Genomic DNA, 23167 nt, shown 5'->3' with positions numbered 1-23167 from the left:
ACATGCAGAAGGCAGGCAAGGCTTTCTGGGCCCTGGGAATCACGCAGGCCCTCTCAAGAGCTTGTCAGCCCTACAAATACAGGCCTGGTCCATGCAGGGCCGCCACTCAGAGTGGGAGACCCTCCTCCAAGAGAGGTAAATAATTGGTGGCTCAAAAGCAGTTTGGCTATGGAGACACTTTTGTGATCACCAGCTACTAAAAGAGGCATAGACTGCTCCAAGTCTCATAGCCCATAGGGTTTCTTTCTTTTTTTTTTTTTTTTTTTTTGTGCCCTAAGAACTTAAACACAGACATCAGAGGAGTGGAAGGAGAGCAGATCCTGCTTGTGTCCCATGTGCATTATAAAATAATACAGTGGCTCTTGAATTTCATGCTTATCAGAATTATGGGTGTTAGTTCAACATGCAGACCCTGACTCCCACCACAAGATGCTCATCCTGTAAGTCCAGCATGACGTAGAAATCTGCATTTTTAGTGGCACACTTGATGCTTGCACCTGCTTGCAAAGCCAGGTGTTTATGGATTCCTCATTAAGCAACATCAAGATAGTGCATGCAAACCTCTTAACACAAAGCCTGGCACACTGCAAGAGCTCAACACTCACTACCTATAATTATTAATAATCATAATTGATCCCAACATTACATACTCAACTTGGACTTGACCTTTGCTAAATGAAATTTGTGCAGGGGCATGGCAGTGCAATAGCAAGCCAGGGCTGGTTTCACACAAGGAAAGAGAAATTGAAACAAAAATGGCCTAATGTGCATCCTTCTAATGATTCGTCAGTCATTGATGAGACCTCTTGAGCCCCAGTTACCACCCCCCTCACCACATGTGGCAGAATCAATAGCTGTAAAAAGATACCATAAGAGAATCTGAGACAATTGTCTACAGACCGGAAGTCCCCTAAGTTAAAACGGTCAAAATACCAGTACTTTCATTTTTCTGTGTCAGACACAGAAGGAACACAAGGTTATTTGTCTTGGAGGACAAAGCAGGCCCCAAGGAAACAGGAGTTCTGACATGGCTGAGTCCACCAACTTGAGCACAATATAAAAGTGAATCTCAAACCTGATTGGCTGGTGTGTTCTGTGAGTCTTGGCTCTTTTCCTCTGCTGTCCATGTGGGCCCTCCACAGGTGGCTGGAGACTAACTCTGTCTATTTACACTTGGAATCACTCCTCATAATAAATAAGACGGTCCTTCAGGAAATCTTCTGTTTAGTTTGCACACTCCCAAGGATAGGACAAAGCTCTGTTGTTTAAGAGCATTAATAACAAAAGCTTTGTTCTTCCAAAACCAGGAGGGAAACCAGATCTATCCAAAATCACTTGGTCTTAAACTGCATAAGGATGACAAGAATGAAATATTATTTTAGGCTGTCCAACAGCATCATTCCTTCTCCTGGCTTCAGAAAACAATGACTCAGTAGGGGCCTTTTCCTGACAGACTGCAGCCCTAGGAAAATACCATTCCAGAGATTTGGAACGAGGGTTCTTCCTGCATTTAAACCAATGAAAGCTGTTCAAAGCCCACTTAGCTTTCTCACTTTGAATCGCAGGCAGAGGAACACATCTGTTTGTACTCATATAGTGAAAGTAAAATAGAAATGCTAAATGGAATAAAAAAATCCAAGTAGTTTCTTACCCCATCTCAGGTGCTTGACATGTGTCTTATTGCTTGATTCCCTCAACAACCTCTCAGAGGTTGGTATTATACCCATTTTTACCATGAGTAAAAAAGGTTAAATAAATTTCCCTAAGGACACAGAATTGACAAGTAGAGCTGGAAAGCAGAATTAAAAGCCTCAAGTCCTACCTGTCAAGGTTAAATGATAACCCCCCGCCACATTTCTGTTACTATAATTTTATATAATCTAATTACTGTGTTTCATAACCTGCTTTGTATCACTAAACAATTTTCCACATCATATGGAAAGCTGTGTAATATTTTTATTGACTACATAGGATTTTCCAGAAGACCTTTACTATGATTGATTTTACCAGTCCCCTACTAATGAACATTTAAGTTATTTCTACTTTTCCTTATAAATATGCTTTTGCACACCTATTGTTACATTCATGCAGTTATCCCCCTAAGTCAGTCCTCAACTGAGAATTGCTGAACAAAGAAAGGAAGTATGTTTTCTTTTTACATTTTCACTTCACATTGCAGTACACATCAATCAGCTGTCCTCCAAAAGGTATGGAATTTGGGCTCTTTCGGCTTTTAAACCTATGAAAGCTACTGGTAGATGCATGTGTATGCCCATTTCTTCACTCTCACAGACATACCAAATTCAACCAACTATTTCTATTTCTGCCAAAATGACAGGAGTCAACAATAGCATTGTTATTTTTATTTGCATTTATTTCATTATTAGGAAAACTAGACTCCCCCCCCCCCCCCCCCCCGCCATGCATTGGTCATTTACAATTCTTTCAGAAATTAATTATCCCTATCCTTTTTCTACTCTTCTATTAGAGTCTGACTCCAAAATTCATCAGAAATGCTTTCTCCTGCCTTCTGCTTTCCCACTGTCCCTGCTGCTGTATCAGTACTTTGATCTATAGCCAAGAAGACATCAGTCATATACTGCTGGGGTGACTGGTCAAGTTCCATAAAACATGTTCCAAGAAGAAAAACTGGTTAAGCCCAAAGAACAAAAAGCCATAAACTTCTCGGTTGTCTGCTTCAGAAATAGGTCGTCCCCTGACTTTATCAGCTTTTGTCTCTCTTTTAAAGAACAATGATTCATTTAAACTGAATCTTGCTCTTTTGCACAGAGAAATTTGAGGAGAGAGGCCAAAAACAGTTTTGAGGAACATCTCCAGAACCCGGAGCTGGAAGGGAACAAAGGGAACCCACACACAATCTATACCCCAGGTAGGGGCAGATCACAGACTAATAGATTCTTTGCACTGAGGCTCATTACACATGTCCTCCCTTAAAGGAAACAGAGGCCCACAGGCAAAAAGTGACTTGTCCGAAATTGACTGGCAAATGCCAGTCCCTTGGCTTCCTGGGCAGAGCTCATTTCACTGGAGGATACTGGCCAGAAGTAGACCACAGCCCAAGTTGAGTGGCCAGAGCATAAAACACTGAATGTGCCTCCCATCGTGCCAAGAGCATCATCACCCTAGGATCAGGCAATTGTGCACAGGGGGCCTGCCCCACATGCTCAGCCAGCCTTTTTTCTTTCTTTTTCTTTGTAGCTGCTAGGGCTGGGCAGAGTTCTGGCTGGCTGTGACTGGAGGACTACAGGGATAACGTTAGTCTTCCCCCTACTTAAAAAAGATGACCAAATCCAAAGAACAAATTAGGGCAGCTCTTAGAGTATCCAGCTTTTTCCATACAATATCACTCCTGGGGTGCCTGGGTGGCTCAGTTGGTTAAGCATCCAGCTCTTGACTTTGGCTCAGGTCATGATCTCAGGATTCATGACATCAAATCCCCGCGACAGGTTCTGTGCTGACAGTGCGGAGCCTGCTTGCAGTTTTCTCTCTCCCTCTGTCTGGCTCCTGCCCACTCATATGCCCACAAGTGTACATGCATGCTTCCCCCTCTCTCTCCCTCAAAAATAGACAAACATTAAAAAATACTTATTACTCATATAATTAGAGTAGTTTGATCAACTTCTTATGTTCAAATTCAACAAAACCCATGCTCTGAGTTAAAAGAAAATCTAGCCTGGTCATACGGTGGCCTTTTCCTTCCCAGAAGGGTTTCTGCCTTAGCCCAGCAGAGACCCATATAGGACCAAAATGTCTCAAGAGAAAACAGGGCAAAGGTACCCTCTCTCATCTCAGTCAAGGAAAATACACGGATCAGTAGCCCCGCATGCATTCCCCAGAGGGGACTGAAGATGAGCAGCCAGCAGCTAGCCAGTGCCATGAGCTCCTTCTGTATAGGACTCCTGCTGGCCCCATCTTGAAGCTCTTACTACTCAAATGAAGGCTATATTCCACTGAACATAGACCCGAGGGAGGCTTAAGAGGCAGCCTTGTCCATCATTTCTCAGTTCAAAAGCATTTTCCCTAACTCTTTAGACATCCTGTGGCCTAAAAGAACAAATGGTTGACATTGAGAGTTAAGGAACTGAGTAAGCACATCTGGAAAACTGACCTAGGATTCAACATTGATGCCTATTTTGTGCCAGGAACTGCACATGCACTGTGCGATTTAATCCCCACCAGGACTTTACAAGGGGGGTGTTGTTATCTAAGACGACAGAGGAAACAATAAGGAAGGGTTGATTTCTGGGCCCCAGTGATTCTTCTAGAAAATCTCATTAACTGTCATTGTGATTTTTTTTTTCCCACTGTGATTTCAAGCTGTTCTTCTAAAAGACCAAAAGGAAAGCATGGATGACTGTGTCTCAAATGTTAACCTGTCTTGAAATTTCATTCTTGGCTGCTGAACCATTGGCTCCCCTTAGCTTCCTCCCTGGATAAAGAGTGATCTCACATTGGTGGCTCTCTTTGGGAATAGGACATTTCCCATAAGAGAGAATTCTTTCCAAAACTTAGTGCTTGTTTTAGGAGAGTTGTGTAGATTCACAGGAAGGGTGATGCCCCTCAATCAAGGACAAACTCTGCAAGTACATTTCAGCAACCTCCTGTGCATGAAAGTCTCAAAAAAAAATAAATAAACAAAGATCCAGACAGGAGAAGTTATATGTTGGTCCAGAACCAACATTTGTGAACACATCAATTTTCATCTTAAGGGATTCCAGGGGTCTTCATTGGCTGGCTCTGCAGATTGGACTATATGCCATCAGTTTCTGTTTCTTGAAATATTCATTTAACTTAGATTAGCCTATTTGCTTCTTTTTTCTCCAAAAAAGATCCAAAGTAACTAATATCTGATTCCAAGGATGGACATGATACCACTTAGAAATATGTAAGATTTACTAATAACACACCTTATGCAAACCTACACTGTACAACACCTAATTCCAAAGGGTATCAGAAATGACATCTGACTTGGAGCTAAGTGCCTACAAAGAATTGAAAAAATACACATTTACTAATTTATATCCATCCAGAAAATAATGGTACTAATACCATGCATGTCTAAGGAAACTTGCCATTTTCAGAACACTTTTACAAATGCTTTTTTTTTGGCAGAGAGAGAGAGAGAGAGAGAGACAACAAAAGCAAGAGAGAGCAAGTGAGCATGAGCAGGGCAGGAGCAGAGAGAGAAAGAGAGAGAATTCTAAGCAGGCCCCCTGCCCAGCACATAGCCCAATGCAAGGCTGCATCTCACAATGGTGAGATCATGACCAGAGCTGAAATTAAGAGCCGGACACTCAACTCCCCGAGCCACCCAGACGCCGCCACAAATACCATTTGAAATGAATCCCAAAATCTCATGGGAGACTGAGAGGGGGTTTTGTTAACATATTTATGAGGGTTTATATGCTGGCATTGCCACTTTTTGGCTGTGTAACCTCAGTCAGTTTACTGAAAGGCTCTGAGTCTAGCGTTCTCAACTATAAAATATGAATGGTAACTTTTCCTTCCTTTCAGAGTTGATGAGAGACCCAAAGATGACATGTGCCAAAGACACATGATTATGATTATGACAAACCAGGACCCATGTAATCATCCCCTCTTACAGCTGAGGCAACGGAGGATAAAGGAGATGAAATTATTTGACCAGTGACTACAGGTACAAAGGGCCTGAGGTAGGACCAGCTCCCGGGTCTGCACCGTGCCAAACGAAAGGGTTCTCTGCTCTGTTTGAAAACCTGAGGTGTAAAAGTAAAATTATCACCAAACGAGGAGTTTTGATCTCTGAACCTTGAAAAAAGTTGATTCACGATTCCAGCAGCAAAGGAGGCAATTAAAATGAAAGTCTTCCGTGCTACTACTATCAACAGGAAGCAATTTTAATTCAGGAGCATCGCTCTTCTTATTTTGAGGTCATTTACCATGACCGTGATTTTTATCTTTCTTTTGATCGGCTTTCCAAAATTTACTAATTCAGGTATCTTGGTGTGGGTCATCTGCCCTTCAACTAAACTGAATATGGTTTCTGAACAAAACAAACCGAAATTAGGAGAAGCTTCCCACCTCCGGAAAGCTGCTAGGGGTCACTTTGTTTAAATATCACCTTGTTTAAATATCACCTTGTTTAAAATATGCAGCACATCCCTCCAACGCAGTAATAAAGGTCATTTTAGGACCTTTTGTGGCCTCTGACATGTGACAGGCAGAACTTTTTTATCTATACTTTTCCAGGTCTAGAACTGCTCAGTTCTAGAACATACTTGGGATGTCTTTTATTGGAATTTTTTTTTAATTCAAGTATAAGTAACATACAATGTCATATTAGTTTCAGGTATACGATAGGATTCAATAATTCTTCACATTACTCAGTGCTCATCAGGATAAGTGTAATTTTAATCCCCTTCACCTATTTTACCAATCCTCCACCTACCTCCCCTATTGCAAAAATATCCAATGGGAAAAAAATAATTTCTTCAACAAAGAGTGTTGGGAAAACTGGACAACAACATGCAATATTATGCAATATGCAATTATGCAAAATGCCACAATTTTATGCAATTATGCAATATTGCAACAATAAGCAATATGCAACAATATTACTCTCTTACATCATACACAAAAATACACTCAAAATCGATTAAAGACTTAAATGTGAAACGTGAAACCCTAAAATTCCTGGAAGAAAACATAGGCAGTAACTTCTCTGACACTGACCATGGTAACACTTTTCTAGATAGGTCTTTGGTAAGGGAAACAAAATTAAACTATTGGTACTGCCCCAAAATAAAAACTTTTGCACACAGAATGAAACCATCAACAAAAGAAAAAGACAACTTACTGGTGACACACAGTGGCTCAGTTGGTTAAGCGTCTAACTTCGGCTCAGGTCATGATCTCACGGTTCATGAGTTCGAGTTGGGCTCTGTGCTGACAGCTCAGGACCTGGAGCCTGCTTCAGATTCTGTGTCTCCCTCTCTCTCTGCCCCTCCCCTGCTTGTACTCTCTCTTTCTCAAAAATACACAAACATTAAAAAAATTAAAAAGACAACTTACTGAATGGGAGAAGGTATTTGCAAATGATATATTTGATAAGGGCTTAATATCCGAAATATATAAATAATTTACACAATGCCAAACAAATAATCCAATTTGAAAATGGGCAGAGGACATGAATACACATTTTTCCAAAGAAGACATACAGATGGCCAATAGACGCATGAAAGGATATTCAATGTCACTCGTCATTTTGGAACTTCTTTATAATTACTTACTATATAGTCAGGGTTATTGACAATAATTTGACACCTGCTTCCTAAGGTTAGGTAATGTTCAGAATCCTCCAAAAGCAATGAAAATTGACCATGGTCTCTGCAGCAAGCCTAACTGAGCTTCTGTGAAATCAGAGAAATAATCTACTCCAGGTGAGTATCCTTCACATTTCTGTGTCTTCATGAGGAGACAGGGAGAGTGGCTGGAATACGTTTAACTGTACTGCATCAGTACAAATCCTACTGAACAACAAATGGAGAAAGAGCAAGCTAGAGAATGCAGGACTCTCCCTCAGCCACTACCTGGTAGAACACAAGGGAAAACATGCTTTATCTATACATAGCAGACTCAACCTGTTATAAAAACCACCATTGTCGTAAATATTTATTTGACACTCTCTGCCTACTGTGTGATTTAGCTAACAACTGTTCCAAGTTGTTAGTAAATCGTCCTACCATTTCCTTATTTTTGGCTTTATTTTCTTCACCTTTCTTTTGTCGTTTTGCTTTTTTATCTCGGCATTTCCTTGGTATTCCTTACATTTATTTCTATTCCTTTATCCCTCTGTTCTTTATGATGTGAAAGTGCTTTCAGATAAATGCTACAGAAATGTCAAGCTGTATCATTATTACTCTTACCACCTTTATTATTTATGTCAAGACATTATTAAAAGTCTTTTGCATTCTCACTATTATACCTACATCTTGATCCTCCAGCTTTTATCTTATCTGGTCTTCTACAGATTTTCCAGAATATGGCACATAAATATTAATAATAGCAAAGTTGAATATCTTTCCATTAACTTTTTTTTTTTAACTCTGCAAGTATCCACTGAGTTAGGCAACATTTATCAAATGCAGTTCTCGAAGAACACAACTGTCCTGAAACAATAGGGGGAACTCCAAAGATAGCAAAGACATGTTTCTTGACCTTAGTAAGTCTAGAGCATAGAGTGACAAGCCACACAATAAGCAACTGAAGGGGACATCTATAAGATACGCAGACGACTAGAGTTGAAAAAGGACCAAGTGTGAGTTGGCCAGGTAGAAGTAACCATGTAAGATTTTCTGAAGGTGAATTTCAAAAGGGAAAACAAAGAGATGAGAAGTCTGGGGGAATAAAGGCATTCTGTCTGATCCACCAATGTTATAGCATTTTCTATAGCTTTTTGCAGTCTCCTAGGGACTCTCCAGTTTTTGGATGCCTTTCTTATTTCTGTTCTGACTATATTATCAAAAACTGTTTTGGAACTTAAAGCACTAATATGTTTTACTTTTTACAATTTCTATTACTTCTGTAATCTTGCAAATTGCTTTTGTATAACTCAGCCTGCTTCGCTAGTTCTTTCAAGTTTTTCAGGTCTTCTTAGGTATTTATTTTTAGCATAACATGTGAAAGGTAACACTTTTCAAAAAGCAATTCTGTGGCATCTGCTGTTTGAGGTATGTGGTAGCATAGCAGCCTTGAGACTTTATTTCAGCCCCCTCACAACGGTCTGTATTGTCCCTCAGGCCATTTAGTCCTCTCTGCAAAAAGATCAGGTTACAAAACAGCCTCCTCCACACTGAAATGGGGACGCCAAAGCAAAATGATCTAAACAGAGTCTGAATCCATTAGAGAGTTTACCAACTTCACTAAACTAAGCCTGGAACATGATCATTTCCACCATCTTTTTCAACAAGCTATCCCTTCTTTTTCCAATTTATTTGACATTAAAGTTGATACAGTGACTTAAGCTTTAAAATTAAAATTCATCACGGTGAGAAAAAAGGGGGAATGCTTTTAAGTGAGAAGCCAGACTCCCGATACCACAAGACACAGTCTGTGTTCTTAATAAAGGTAGGATTTGACACATAGGCTACAAACAGGATATCTCCCAAAACCAGTCCTCCACACACAAAGAAGCATAAAATGAGTCACCTGACTACTTGTAGGAAACGTGCATTTTGTTCTAAAATAAAGGATGCAATGTCAAATTCAAACATCTAAATGAATTCTTATAAATCTCGGGGCACCTGGGTGGCTCAGTCGGTTGAGCATCCAACTTCAGCTCAGGTCATGATCTCACAGTCCGTGAGTTCAAGCCCCATGTTGGTCTCTGTGCTGGGATCTGTGCTGACAGCTCGGAGCCTGGAGCCTGCTTTGATTTTGTGTCTCCCTCTCTCTGACCCTCCCCTGTTCATGCTCTGTCTCGGTCTCAAAAATAAATAAACATTAAAAAAATTTTTCTAATAAAATAAATAAATAAATCTTATATTCATACAAAGGTGTGCTTGACTGATCATTCCTGAAAGGTGACATTTCTTGTGGATATGTGCTTACCAGAAGGAGAAAGGGGGAGGAAGTACTCCAAGAGGACACATAAAGGGAAGACTAAGGTGGTGGGGAAATTAGATCAACTCTTTGACATTTTCCAAGGACAGTTATGGCAAGGGACACTTGTGGCATTAGCACTGTGCACAGCAGGGATCGCTCCCTCTGCTCTTCTGGCACATTTAGGAATCCTGTATCATCTGCATGTTTGTTTCCCGTCAGATAAATTTAATAAAGCCCAATTTTCACCCATGTGACTTTGGATTTTAAGAAAATAACTTGAGGGTAAAGGGCCTGTCTCACCAACTGTCCCTTTCTCTACTCAGTTCTGTCTTTTGCTGTTTTACATATATATATATGTGTATATATATATATATATATATATATGTGTATATATATATATATACATATATATACACACACATATATATATATATATACACATATATATATATATATTTTTTTTTTTTTTGAGAAAGAGAGAGAGCATATGAGAGCACACAGGGGAGAGGCAGAGATAGAGATGGAGAGAGAATCCCAAACAGGCTCCATGTTGCCAGCACAGAGCCCAACATGGGACTCCATCTCACAAACAATGAGATCATGACCTGAGTCGAAATCAAGAGTCCAGCACTCAACCGACTGAGCCACCCAGGCACCACCACCCCTGCTGTTCTGTCTTTTGAATGAAGAGCTCCAGGAAGCATACCAAGGTACATTTTTCTCCATGAGGAGACACTGAGCTGAACACTCTTGAATACAGCCATGGATGTTTGCAGACTGCAAGTCAGGGTCACACGTGCCCGGCTCTTTTTATCACAGGTATAATTTATCAGGAAAATTTTCAAGGCTCAGGGCTGATGGATCTACCCTGGAAACAACTTAAAAGCCAGACTTCAGATTTAAGGAAATAAAATAAACATAGTACACTACTTCAATACCAGTATCTGCTCTCCATTCCAATTTACACATAAAAAATGTTCATCCTGTAATTCTTAGCCTTGATTTTTGACTCAGAATCTCCCAACCTGGTCCTTAGCTCCTTTCTCAAGTTGTCATTTTAATTCAGTCCTGCACCCACACATACATAAATCAAGTTCTGCCATCATATCTAATGTACGTACCTATTTGCTCATTAGCAGGTTTGGGGACAGATTACAAACCATCCTCTGTTGCTCAGAACCAGCCTGGTTGCCACTGCAGAGCCTGCCTAAATTGCCCCCATCTTCATCAAGGCTCTCAAGTATGGCCACCAGCCTGCTCGTACCAGATGGATCAGGGCATCACCCTTCTGTGCATACAGGGTAAGTCCCAGGTATCCAACTCTGCTAGGTCACTAAGCTATGCCCAAACTGGCCAATAGGGAGTCAGCATCCCTGCAGGGTCCACTTCCACCGGGGAGAAAAGACACAGTTCCTGATCAGAAAGAGTATGTACACACACACACACACACACACACACACACACACACACACACTCTCTCTCTCTCTCTCTCTCTCACATACGTGCACAGTCACACACACCTGTACACACATATACACCCTTGCGGCTGATAGTGTGGGAAAACACTTGTGAAATCCCAAAAGGAATACAATTGAAAATTAACACAAAAGTACTACCAAGGCTCTGAGGTTTTTAAGAGGCTATTCTGCAAACGCTTCTTCTATCTTCCAAAATAAAATGCCAGAACAAAGCAACAAGGGAAAAAGGGGGGAATGGGGTGAATAGCTGAAACTGAGTATCTGAAGAGTACACATCATATCCCCAACAGGTAAGACAAAAAGGCTAATGCTTTTAAAGAAGAGTAGATGGAATTTAACTTTTTTCAAAAAGGGAAAGGGGTACCAGAACAAAAAGGGGAAGGAGAGGAGGGAGGCAAGAGTGGGAAAGGAGCCTGAGCACAAAGGTTTAACCTGGGATGAAACCATGTGAAGAAAAGGGGACTGTAAATGAGCAAATGTGAACTGAGTTGCCATTTTAACTTTCATACAACTTAAGTTAAGGGACCTTTTGAAATGTGGAAACAAGAGAAAAGAACAGGACTTCCCTTACATGAAGCATAGTTCAAGTGGCACAAAATGTTATTTGACGTTTTTTTCTGATTATCAAAAATAGGTAATCATTTTGAGAATTTGGAAGGAAAAAAGATTAAATAAGGAAAAGAAATACCTATTGTTCCATTAGCAAGAGACAACTTCTGTTAACATACACTTTCTGGTCACAGACATCCAAATTGTGATTATACTATATATGCTGTCATTTTTTTTCACATGGTACCTTGTAATAAACAGTTCATTATATTACATCATCTTTTAATACAACTTTTAGACATTTTAGAATCATGAACCCCTTTCAGAACCAAATGAAATCCATAAAACCCTTTCTATAAAAATGCTCAAACACAAAATAGGCATTTTGGAGCTCATCCCAGAACTACCTCAAACTGACTTCTAAAAATCAGACCTAAGTGGAATTTCTGGAACATAAGCTCATTTGTAAGCCTAGACCTCGGTATTTAGTTTAACCACATAGCACATACAACACATACGTGGGTTAGCAGGTAAATTCTTAATCTGAGCCATGGCCCTTAGTCTCTAGTCTAGCTCTACATCTAGATATGGTTAGGACCTCACCACATGCTGGGTGTCTGGGAAACTTTCCATCTGTAAACCCTTGGAGCTCGAAGATAACGTCAACCTTCACAGACATGTTGTAGGTATCTGCTCTGTGGGCATTCCTTGGTTGTTTTCTGTACCTAGGCTGGACCCTCTCTGACTCTATTTTACATATGCCCCAGGAATACAAACAAATGTCAGTACTGTTGATTGCACCTCTTTGCCTTCCATGGTATACTGGGAACCCCTTCAGAGCACAAACTGTCTAACTCAACTGCATCTGACTTACTTGACATATTGACCTGTAAATAACTGCTAAAGTAAACCAAGTATCTTTCAAAATTAAATAAAAATAGTTCCATGTTGTTTGGGTTGACTATAATTTAAAAAATGTCTAGACATGCATATTCATCAGCCATCTTTTCAGCTTAAATGTTTATACAGTTGATTCTCACTATCCATCTTAATTGTGTTCTAGTAAAAAACTGACAACACCAAATTAGTCAATACTGAACCTCTGTTCCTAAGGGAAATACAGGGCTGGGCTCCTGGGAGCCTCTGATCACATTTTCAACAACCAATCTATACATAACCTTGTTTTATGTGTGCTTCTGTTTCAAGATACGTTATTTAATATGCATTTAATTGATTCATTAACATTAAACCCATGCCAACAGCGCTATAAATCAAGCCTAAACAAAGTTCATCTAACACATACATATTTAAGACATATTATAGCCTTCTTGTGCTTAACAACACTACACCACACTTCAGCATTATAATGGGGCCATTATACAAAATCCCAGCCAAAAGCACAGAAATACTAAAACTCAGCACTCAATATTCCAAGAAAACGACACTGGTTGACACTGTGAGAGCTGAAGTCAGAGGGCTGTAACACTGCATTGTGAAAGACTCAATAAATGCTTATTGTGTTAGTCAGGATTCTCCAGAGAAACAGTACCAGTTGGAGATAGATATAGAGATATACACAGGCAGAGCCAGTGACCTAACTGTGAGAACTGGAGGGTTAATGGTTTTAAGTCCCAGTCAAGGGTAGAAGGCTCATGTTTTAGCTTAGCAGTCAGGCAGAGAGAATCCATTCTCCCTTACTCTATTTTTTGTTCTTTTCAGATCCTCAAAAGACTGGAGAATGCCTAACCACACTGTGGGTTAGGGGTAGCAGGACTCTGCTTAACTAAGTCTACCAGTTGCATGCTAGTCTTAACTAAAAACACCTTCACACACATCTACAAATAACATTTAACCAAGCATCTGGGCACCCCATGATACAGTAAAGCTGATACATAAAATTAACCATCACACTTGTTAAATTAAAAATACAGAATTTATTATATGCCCTTGGCTCAAAGACTCACCACATATCTATCTTCATAAACTCCAAAGAATAAAGCGGTAAGTTATTTTATTTCATAAGGAACCATTCTCATACCAAGTATCATCTGCCAATAAAACATCTTTACTTCTATGAAGAAATTTAGCAGGCAATACCATACTATACAAATTTTTTAAATTATTAACAATGGCTGCCATACGGAGCATGACAAGTAACTCATTTTCCATTTCATTTATTCTTAAAATAGCACTGTAAGGTAGAAATTACTGATCTCCTTTTACAGATAATAAAACTAAGGCTGCAGAGTTGGAGTCTTTTTCCAAGGATGCACAACTAGTAATTAACAGAGCTACTATCTGAATCCAGATTTGTTTTACTATAAAACTCATACTCCTAACTGCTTATTATATACAATGTATTTTAGTAAAGGAAAAAAATACCTCAATGGTAAGAGTTTAGTTCACATTTCAAGGACTATATTAAGGCTGAAGAAAGAATACTGCAGCTTAATACTATTCTAGGTGAAAAAATAAGCAGTAAGTCAAACACACAATTACAGGCCCAACATGCCCACCAGAAAGGTATCACATGTAGTTGTTTTTCCATCAACTGTTATCCAAAAATGAAAATATTCAATGAAACACAGCTAACCAACAACCGTGGAAAAATGAAGCTGTCAATGATGAGGAAAGCTACTAGAGAATATTTTGAGCTGACCTTATAAACAAAATGGATATGAAATAGTATTCTAAGTGTTTTTTAGAGAGTAAACTAGTCTGAGACTGTTAAAGTCAATTTGGAGCAAGACATAGACCTGTGCACTCTTGCGTTATCTTTGCATACTTTTACATATTTCATTTAACCTAGATTTACATGTTTCATGCTCCCTCTCTCTTTTTGAGAGTTGTAAAAACACTACCTAGTATGTTTCAATAATTCAGGACTGCCCTTTAGTTTCTACATAAAAAAGATCTTTATGTCAAGTAATCAAAATACTTGATTCCTTTAATCATCTGCAGTATCTTCAAAATGCTTCAAGAAAATAATTACCAACCTAGATTTCTATACCCAATGAAAATATCTTTCAAAAACAGAGGAAACAAAAAGAGAGAGACTCCTTAGCAGCAGACATATACTCAAAGAAAACACTAAAGTTACTCTTCAGGCAGAAATAAAAGGTCACAGCTAGATAACTGAGGTACATTAAGAAAAAAGAACCAAAAAAGGAGCTAAATATGTATTCTTATGAAGCATCCAGGAAATGGCAAAGTATTAATTTAACTTTAGGCTTTCTGAGTCAATAATGCATGTAACAATTTCTGTTAACCCCTTAAAAACATAGAAAAGAATATATACCTACCAAGCTAACAGACAGGGAAAAGTAAATGATAGTAAAAGTAAGAGTAATTTTTTACACCCCAAACCAAAAGAAAGTGAAAAGGAAAAAAAAGTCAACAGAAAAAATATGACAGATAGGGAATAATAACATGATACATTTAAATGCAAATCTATACCAGTGATTGTATAAGACATTAACAGATTAAATATTTCAATTAAAATACAAAAATTGCTGAGCTGGATTGAATAAAAAATATACATCTTACAAGACACACTCCTCAAATATAAGGATTGCTAAAGACTAAAAGTGAAGGATGGGGAAAAGTCATTATGCAAACATCATCTACAAACACAGATGAGGCCATGATGTTCATATCAGACAAGGTGATTTTAAGACAAAAAGCATTAGGTGAAATAAAGAGGAATATTTCACAACAAAAAAAGGTTCAGTTTACCAGCAAGAAAACTATTCTAACAGTATATGTTGAGTATAGACTCAAGATCTTTAACATAAAAATTCACAGAATTAGAAAGAAAAAACATAAATCCACAAATCACGATGGGACATTTTACCATGTCTTTCTTGTAAGAGATGTAATACACATAAAAATAAGCAGTAATTACAGAAACAATATGAACAACAGGATTCAAAACTTTATTTAATGGACACATCTAAAACACAGACTTCATGACAACAGAATATATTTTTTAAGTGACCACAGTAGAATTAACCTAGAAATTAATAAGGTAAATAATGTCCATATGTTTGGAAATTAAGTGACGCATGTATAAATAACACATGGATCAAAGAAGAATTCTCAATAGAAATCCAAAAACATTTTTAACTAAGTAAAAATTAAAATCCTGTGAAGGAAGTTTTGCGTGATATAACCAAATCTCATCTTTGAGAAATATGTATAGTCTTAAATATATATATTGGATGAGAAAAAAAAGCCTGAAAATCAATTGTCATAGACTCTACCTCCAGAAGTTATATAAGAACAGCAAATTAAAACCAAACAAAACAGAAGGAAGGCAACACTAAAGAATGGAAACTAATGGAAAATTTTAAAACCACAACAGAGTATCAACAAAGCCCACAGATGATTATTTGAAAAGTCCAAATAAGTTTGATACGGTAAACCAAGAAAGTTTGATAAGTGATCAAGAAAGAACTAAGGAAAGAAAAGCACAAATGTCCACTATCTACCCTTCAAATCATATTATGAGGCTAGCATTACCTTGATACCAAAACCTGAGAAAGTTACCTTAAAAAATGAAATCTTGGGTCAGACTTTCTCATGTGATAAATGCAAAAATCTTAAAGAAAATATTAACAGGGGTGCCTGGGTGGCTCAGTCAGTTGAGCGTCTGACTTCGGCTCAGGTCATGATCTCACTGTCCCTGAGTTCGAGCCTTGCGTTGGGCTCTGTGCTGACAGCTCAGAGCCTGGAGCCTGCTTTGGATTCTGTGTCTCCTTCTCTCTGCCCCTCCCCCACTCATGCTCTGTCTCTCTCTCTCTCTCTCTCTGTCAAAAATAAATAAACTTTAAAATATATATATATATATATATATATTTATATATAAACAAATATTAACAGTAATGTAATGTATGAGAGCTAAGTTCAGTTTATTCCAGGAACTCAAAGTTGGTTTAATATTCAATCAGTTCAGTAAAGCCAACCACAATAATATAGTGAAAGAGACATCTCAATCATCTTGATTCAGAAAAAGCCATTGATAAAATTCAACTTCTAATAAAGAATATTCACAAAAAGAAATTTTCAAACACCATAGTAAACTTCACACTTACTACAGTAATGGTGAAAATGTTTCCTTTGACATCAGGAAGACACAAAAGGCTATTTGCCATCATCATTTCTATTCAACGATTTACTTACTGTAAGGACTATGCAAAGTATTAAGACAAAGGAAAAGCCAAACAAAGGGAATAGGACTGGAAGAGAATGAAAAAAATGTCAGTATTTTTGGGTACTGTGATTGTGTTATTCAAAAGAAGCTAAAGTATTTTAATCAATCAGGGAGTTTAGCCAGGTTGCTGGACCAAAAAATTAAATGTGTATCTGTTTTTAGCAACAATGATTGAAATTTACAAAATAACATAATTTGTAACAGCATCAAAAACATCAAATACACAGAAAATGCTTCTAACTAAGACCTAGAAGAGCACTACTGTAGGCTATTTTTCTGTTAATACCACACTGGTCTTATTGTATTTTATATCTGAGAAGGTAAATCTTCACTCCTTGTTCTTTTTCTTTAGAGCTGTAAGTTTATTTCCCTATAAATTTTAAAATATTTATGTTTGTAAAAAAAAAAAAAAGTAAAGATTTGGTATTTTTATTATGATAGCATTGACTTTATGGAAAATTGACATTATGATTGATATATATATGCCTATGTACATACATGAGCAAGATACACATCTTCCTTTCTGAGTCAAAAAAAAATAGAAAATTCTTTAGTATCTAACTGAGATGGTTACAACCCCTTTTCATGTATGATATATAGACCATCTACATGAACTCAAACAACCATCATTGGATGGTACTCTAGATCAGGACTTTTCCAACCACATGTTATATGGTTAGTGGGTTACAAACACCCTTTTACTCCATCAGATAGAATTACCAAAGTGCTTCTTGTGCAGTGAGATTAAGCAGTTTTTCATCAAACTTTAGCTTAGGGGCGCCTGGGTGGCTCAGTCAGTTAAGAGTACAACTTCAGTTCAGGTCATGATCTCATGGTTTGTGGGTTCGAGCCCCACGTTGGGCTCTGTGCGGACAGCTCAGAGCCCGGAGCCTGCTTTGGATTCTTTGTCTCCCCCTCTCTCTGCCCCTCCAGCACTCATGCTCTGTAACTCTCTCTTTCAAGAGTAAATAAACATTTTAAAAAAAGAAAAAAAAACTTTTACTTAAGCAATATACACACATATCCACACACAAATATCTATACAGATATATAGAGACTATGATGTAAAAATGTGTTTCTTATTGGGGTACCTGGGTGACTCTGCTCGTTAAGTGTCCAACTGTTGATTTTGGCTCAGGTCCTGATCTCTCAGTTTGTAGGATCCAGCCCGGTGTGGGTTGTGCGTTGACAGTGCAGAGGCTGCTTGGTATTCTCTCTCTCACGCCTCTCTGCCCCTCCCCCACTCACACACTTGCTGTCTCTCTCATTTAATATAAATAAACTTAAAAAAAAAATCTGTTTCTTATTGTTGGTTGCAGTCCAAACATTTTTAAAAACCATGTTCTGGAAACTATTCTTAACATAATTCTAAGTGTCATTAATGTTCAACACTTGGTATTTACTATAGCATGCACTTTGTAGTAATATCGTTTTTGCTTTAGCTCAAATGTAAAAGTTAGATTTGTGAATAAGTGTGTGATGGGGTAAAATTAAATTAGTTCATGGTGAAAACTGTAGGTCTTCAATGAGTCCATTAATTAGAGATGATGATAACAATCTCATGGAGGTCATGTCTGTGAAAGAGAATGTTCAAGAACAACTGAACTTGAGCTCAAGGAGGGTTCTAGAAGGGGCACAAAGTGTTTCAGAGGCAATGAGTGAAGATAAAGGACGGGTCAGAGGAGGCATTTCTCCAGCTCTCCTCTGGGTTCCCATCTACTGGTCTTTTGCTGAAAACAATCCCTGAGCTATACTCTTTATGCTTTTTACCTGCTTTAGTCTTCCAGACTTTTCCTCAGAGGCTAAATGATCATCCTGCCACCAGATCTGGATCCCCACCTTTTCCCTCAAGAACTACCCTGGCAATTTGGTCTCCTAGCTCTCTGGCTAAGACCTCTGTCTCCTTTATGATGTCTCCCAGGCCACCTCAGCTAGAGTTTAGGCCAAAAATATTGGGGTGATGAGATGAGAAGAAAACCATCTTTAATCTCAATTCCTGGGCTTGAACTTCTCCAAAAAGAAGAAATCTTATCAGTCAAATATCGGCATATGGTGTAGCAATTCATGAAAAACATTAGATTTACAGAACTAATAATCATAATAATAATGAGTTAATATTTCTTGAGCATCTGTTTTGTGCCAGGCATTGTTTCAAACAGTGTACGTGAATTAACTCACTTAATTTTGCCAGTAACACTGAGGAAGGTAATGTCATCCTGAGTCTGCAAATGACACTCAGGAGTTTTTAAGGAACTAGCACACAGTCTCACAGTGAAAACTTGCAGACAATATAGGGGGAAAAAAAAAAAACAAAACTAAGTCTCTTTTCCCACCCACCTCCAAATACCAGCAGGGAACTCATTTCTCAAACTCTTCACCCACAAGAAAGACCTGAGAACTTTTTTTTTTAATTTAAGAACAAAAAGGTCAGAGAGTTAAAACACAGTATCAGTCTCTTCCGAGACTGTGGTTACAAATCCGTGATCATGAAAGAGTTAAAACTCTGCACTGTTTAAGAACAATCAGTTGACCTTTAAACACGCTGGTTTGAATCCAATCACCTTTCAACAAGCATGAAATCTGGCACAAAGTGTACTGACACACACCAATTATTTTCATAGTGTACATGACTGAGCTCACAATGTCCTGTTTAGAAAAAAGAATTAATGTTCGTTTTCCAAAAGCCAGACTTAGAGGCTGGGTGTCTCTGTTGGTAGGATTATCCTTTGGTAGCTATCTCCAAAGGTGCTATTAGAGAAGGCCTAACAGAAAAAGAACAGTTTTTTAAAGAAAATAACTTTTTCATCTTCTCTAAGTTCTGTTCTATGAAATGATTTTGTCCCACTTTTTAACATCGAAAGTAAAAACTCCTGGGAAATAATTCATTTCTATGCCCAGTTAAGAACTTCACAGATCTGTTTAAGAGAAAAACTATCCCTTCCAGGCAAAGGGTGAAATGCCCAGTCCTTCTCTGAGCAAATGGATTAAAATGCAGAGATTCAAAAGCAATTGTTGAGTGCCTGCTCCTTAAAATCATTCTTTGCTTTTCAAAAGTGATTTCCCTGAGGTTCTTTTAAGTGGTGATATTTCCTCATGCCTTCGAAACAGAAGTGAGTTTACAAAAATTCTGTCTTGGGCTCTTTAAGAACATATTGCCTGGCTGTTTTGGGGCCAGAGGTAGGAGCCCTCTGTGGAGGACTGTGCCTGGCAGTCAGGGAGGGAGCTTCCGGTCAATTCCAAGACTGTGTTCTTTATTGCCTCCATTGCTCTCTATCTCCAGATGCCCTTTGTGTCTCATCCCACCCCATTCCCATCAGACGGTTACATGTAATGCTAACCCCACACCTCAACCATATTCAAGACCAGATGTGTTTTTTCTTTGTTTAATCCTTTGCCTGAGGACCTACTCTTCTGAGGTTCCTTCCCAAATCTCAGCATCATCCTCTGTCAGCATTCCACTCCAGGGACAAACTTCTGCTGACCATGCCCATGTTTGCCAGGCCCTCCTTGCCACAATATTTGACTTCCCTCATTCACTCCCTGTCATCTGTGAATCCAGAAAAAGAACCATCAGGATCTCATAGCAACATGGGCAGTGACCCCAGGCAGGTGTCCAGATCACCATCACCCACCAGGCACTTCTGCTTGGGGGTCAAGGGAGGGCCTTGGTTCAGGAGAGGGCACCGTACAGCTTGGGCACTGCTTACAGACCACGTCAGAACACATCCAGCAGCCTGAGGCCCTGGCAAAGAAGGCCCCTTTCAGTCTCCTATCAGTACAACTTGGTTACGGGGATAGTCATGAGGACTCCTCCAAAATGAAAGGACACTTCGGAGCCCTGGATGAGCGGGATCATTCCATAGATGTGCCAGGCAAAACAGGCAACCAAGACTTCCACAGGCCTTACTCCCTGCCCCTGTCCTATTTCTTGTTTCTTCCTAAGAACCAGAGCTCTCTTGCTCACTTCTGCTAAGTAGCCACCAATTCCCATCCCATTTTCCTACCTCCAGAACTAATTATGTGTTAAAGTCTAAATATAATCATCAACCCCAACTCACAACTGATTCCCCACCTCCCTTTGCCTTGCCAAGATCTGGGGGGGCAGGGAAATGAGGGTGTCTCTGTGCTATTACCAGCTCAACAACTAACAGAGACACTCCTGTCACCTGAGTACAGGTGTGAATCACCACCGGGCCCACATTTGACTTTTGTAGTTTTACTCCTTGCAGCAGACAGGGACTCCCCTGGTCACATCACCCTAATATCTGTGACACCAAAAAAGACTCCAAGCCCTTTATGTGTAAAGAATGGCATGGCCATGTATCTACTTAACATTTTCTATTTCATTAAGCAGGGCACACGATTCTGTGTTGGATGAGAGCTGCTCAGGATTCCCAAGCCAGCCACCACTTCCTCTCCTTTGTCAGCACCGTGCACACCCCAACCCCCACCAGAAAAAGCAGTGTGGCCATGAGAAAAATCAAGCATGAGAGACCTGAAGACAGAAGACTGAGGATTCAGTCTCAGTGTTGTTTTTAACTGAGTAATTTTGGCCAAGTCACTACAAATCACTTAAACCTCTGAGATCTGCCTCCCCCACCCTTTCACACTAGCAGGTAAAATGTTCAGACAGAAAAACCTCAAGAAGATACATACACCAAAATAGAGTAACCTTAAGATCTGTCAAAGGGAAGAGCTGCTGTCATGTCCCAAGGTGGTGAAGAGCTCCATCTGAGTGTCAAGTTTTGAGGCTCTGATGGGCCTGGAGCCCAAAGTTCTCAGCAATCCCATTTCACCCCCTGTGGTGTAAAGACCAGAGCAGCTGAAGGAGAGACTTTGAGAGTGGGGTGAGACAAACACCCCACCCCATGAACTTACTTTATTCCCATGGCACATCAACTTCAGCAGAAAATTCCAGCTTTGTGTTTGCCGCCTGGTCCCACTTGAATGGGAAGTTCTGCTGAGGCCCAAGATAGAAAACAGGAAGTCAGCAGAACTGATTTTCTTAAGTCTCAAATGCAAAGCAATGCACTCAGTATGGATGAGAATTACAGTGAGGCGTAAAGTGCCTTTTTAAAAGGAGATCACATGGCTACTGTGTACAAAAGACATCTACTCCAGGGAAGAAAGGAGCCATGGCTTAACTTCCTTCTTTCAGAAAGGAGAGAAGCAGAGCTGGATTGACAGTGAGGTAAAGGCTGCCCAGAGTGTTTTATCAGAACCAACTGCCACTGAAAATAACAAAGTGCCTACTTTGATGCCCAGACACTATTCTGAGCTGGTTCCTCTGAAGACACTTTTCTCCAACGGAGCAGTTACTGAAGTGGCTCGCCTCCCAACTTCCTGATCACTGTTCACTGTATCACTAATTTCTTAGGGCCCCACATTAGAAACTTACAAGTTGGCACTCCAAACTCATCCCCAAACGTGCTCCTTCGGGGAGTTTCCAGCAAATATAGACAGCTCCATCTCGTTGCATGGGACACAAATAAGCCAGTTCCATTGTAGTTCGACTCTGATTTGCCACACCGGGCCATTCCCTGAGCCCTCTCTGGTCTGAATCCTTTGTACCCCAGTCTTTCCACCTGCTTTTATAAGACTGCCAGGTGAATCTTGGCAACATTCGCTTTCCTCCCATTATGCCCCACCTCCCAGGTCTGCTTCCCCAGTGCGCAGTGATAAAATTTAACTTAGTCGTGAGTATTCTCACCCTATCAACCTGGCTCTGGTGGTGTGTTCGACGAGAGGTGCCCGAGCTGGCACCAAGTAGATTGGGTAAGAACCTATCTTCAGTAAGCTTCACCACACTGATTCACTCTGAGAATGTGAGCAAAGTAGGAAACCTCTCTGCACCGCAGTTTCCTCATTTGTGGAATGAGGATACTAGCCCCCATCTAGTTATGAAGGATCAAATGGGTTAACACATACAAAGTCACCAGAGTGGGTTCTGGTAAGAAGAGTAATTAATGCTTATGGAGCGCTTCCCACATTCCAGGCTCTGTTCTGACTGCTGTGCATGTTTTTATGCAGGTATTACGTTATCCTCACTGTGCAGAAGAGGAAATTGAGGCAAGAGAAAGTGAAGTCACTAAAACCACATAATGAATCAGTAGGAGAGCCAGCACTTGAATTCAAGCAGTCTGACTCCAGACGCCGAACATGGAATTCCTCGTTTTACTGCCTCTCCTGAGGCAACCTGTCCTTCCCTCCTGCTTCCACTGGCTAACACTGCCCACACATGCACCCTAGGCCTCCCCTCTGTCCAAGCTTTGTCCCACAGTCCTGTTGCCCCGGAGGGACACCATGTTGCACTCTCTCTCCAGTC

General features: G+C 39.7%; 1 protein-coding gene across 1 annotated transcript in view; it reads right to left on the bottom strand.

The window, feature by feature from the left end:
- The window catches only part of LOC128778304 (cAMP-specific 3',5'-cyclic phosphodiesterase 4D-like), a 475712-nt gene that overhangs the window by 445060 nt on the left and 7485 nt on the right, over nt 1-23167 (bottom strand). The window contains exon 2 of the transcript XR_008423854.1: nt 21721-21799. The gene's annotated coding sequence lies outside the window, so the exon portion shown is untranslated. The remainder of the gene's footprint in view (nt 1-21720; nt 21800-23167) is intronic.

This window comes from Panthera pardus, unplaced genomic scaffold, assembly GCF_024362965.1.
Source record: "Panthera pardus isolate Hobbes unplaced genomic scaffold, ASM2436296v1 HiC_scaffold_2, whole genome shotgun sequence".
In the NCBI taxonomy this organism is placed as follows: Eukaryota; Metazoa; Chordata; class Mammalia; order Carnivora; family Felidae; genus Panthera; species Panthera pardus.
This window is presented reverse-complemented; position numbering and strand designations above follow the sequence as displayed.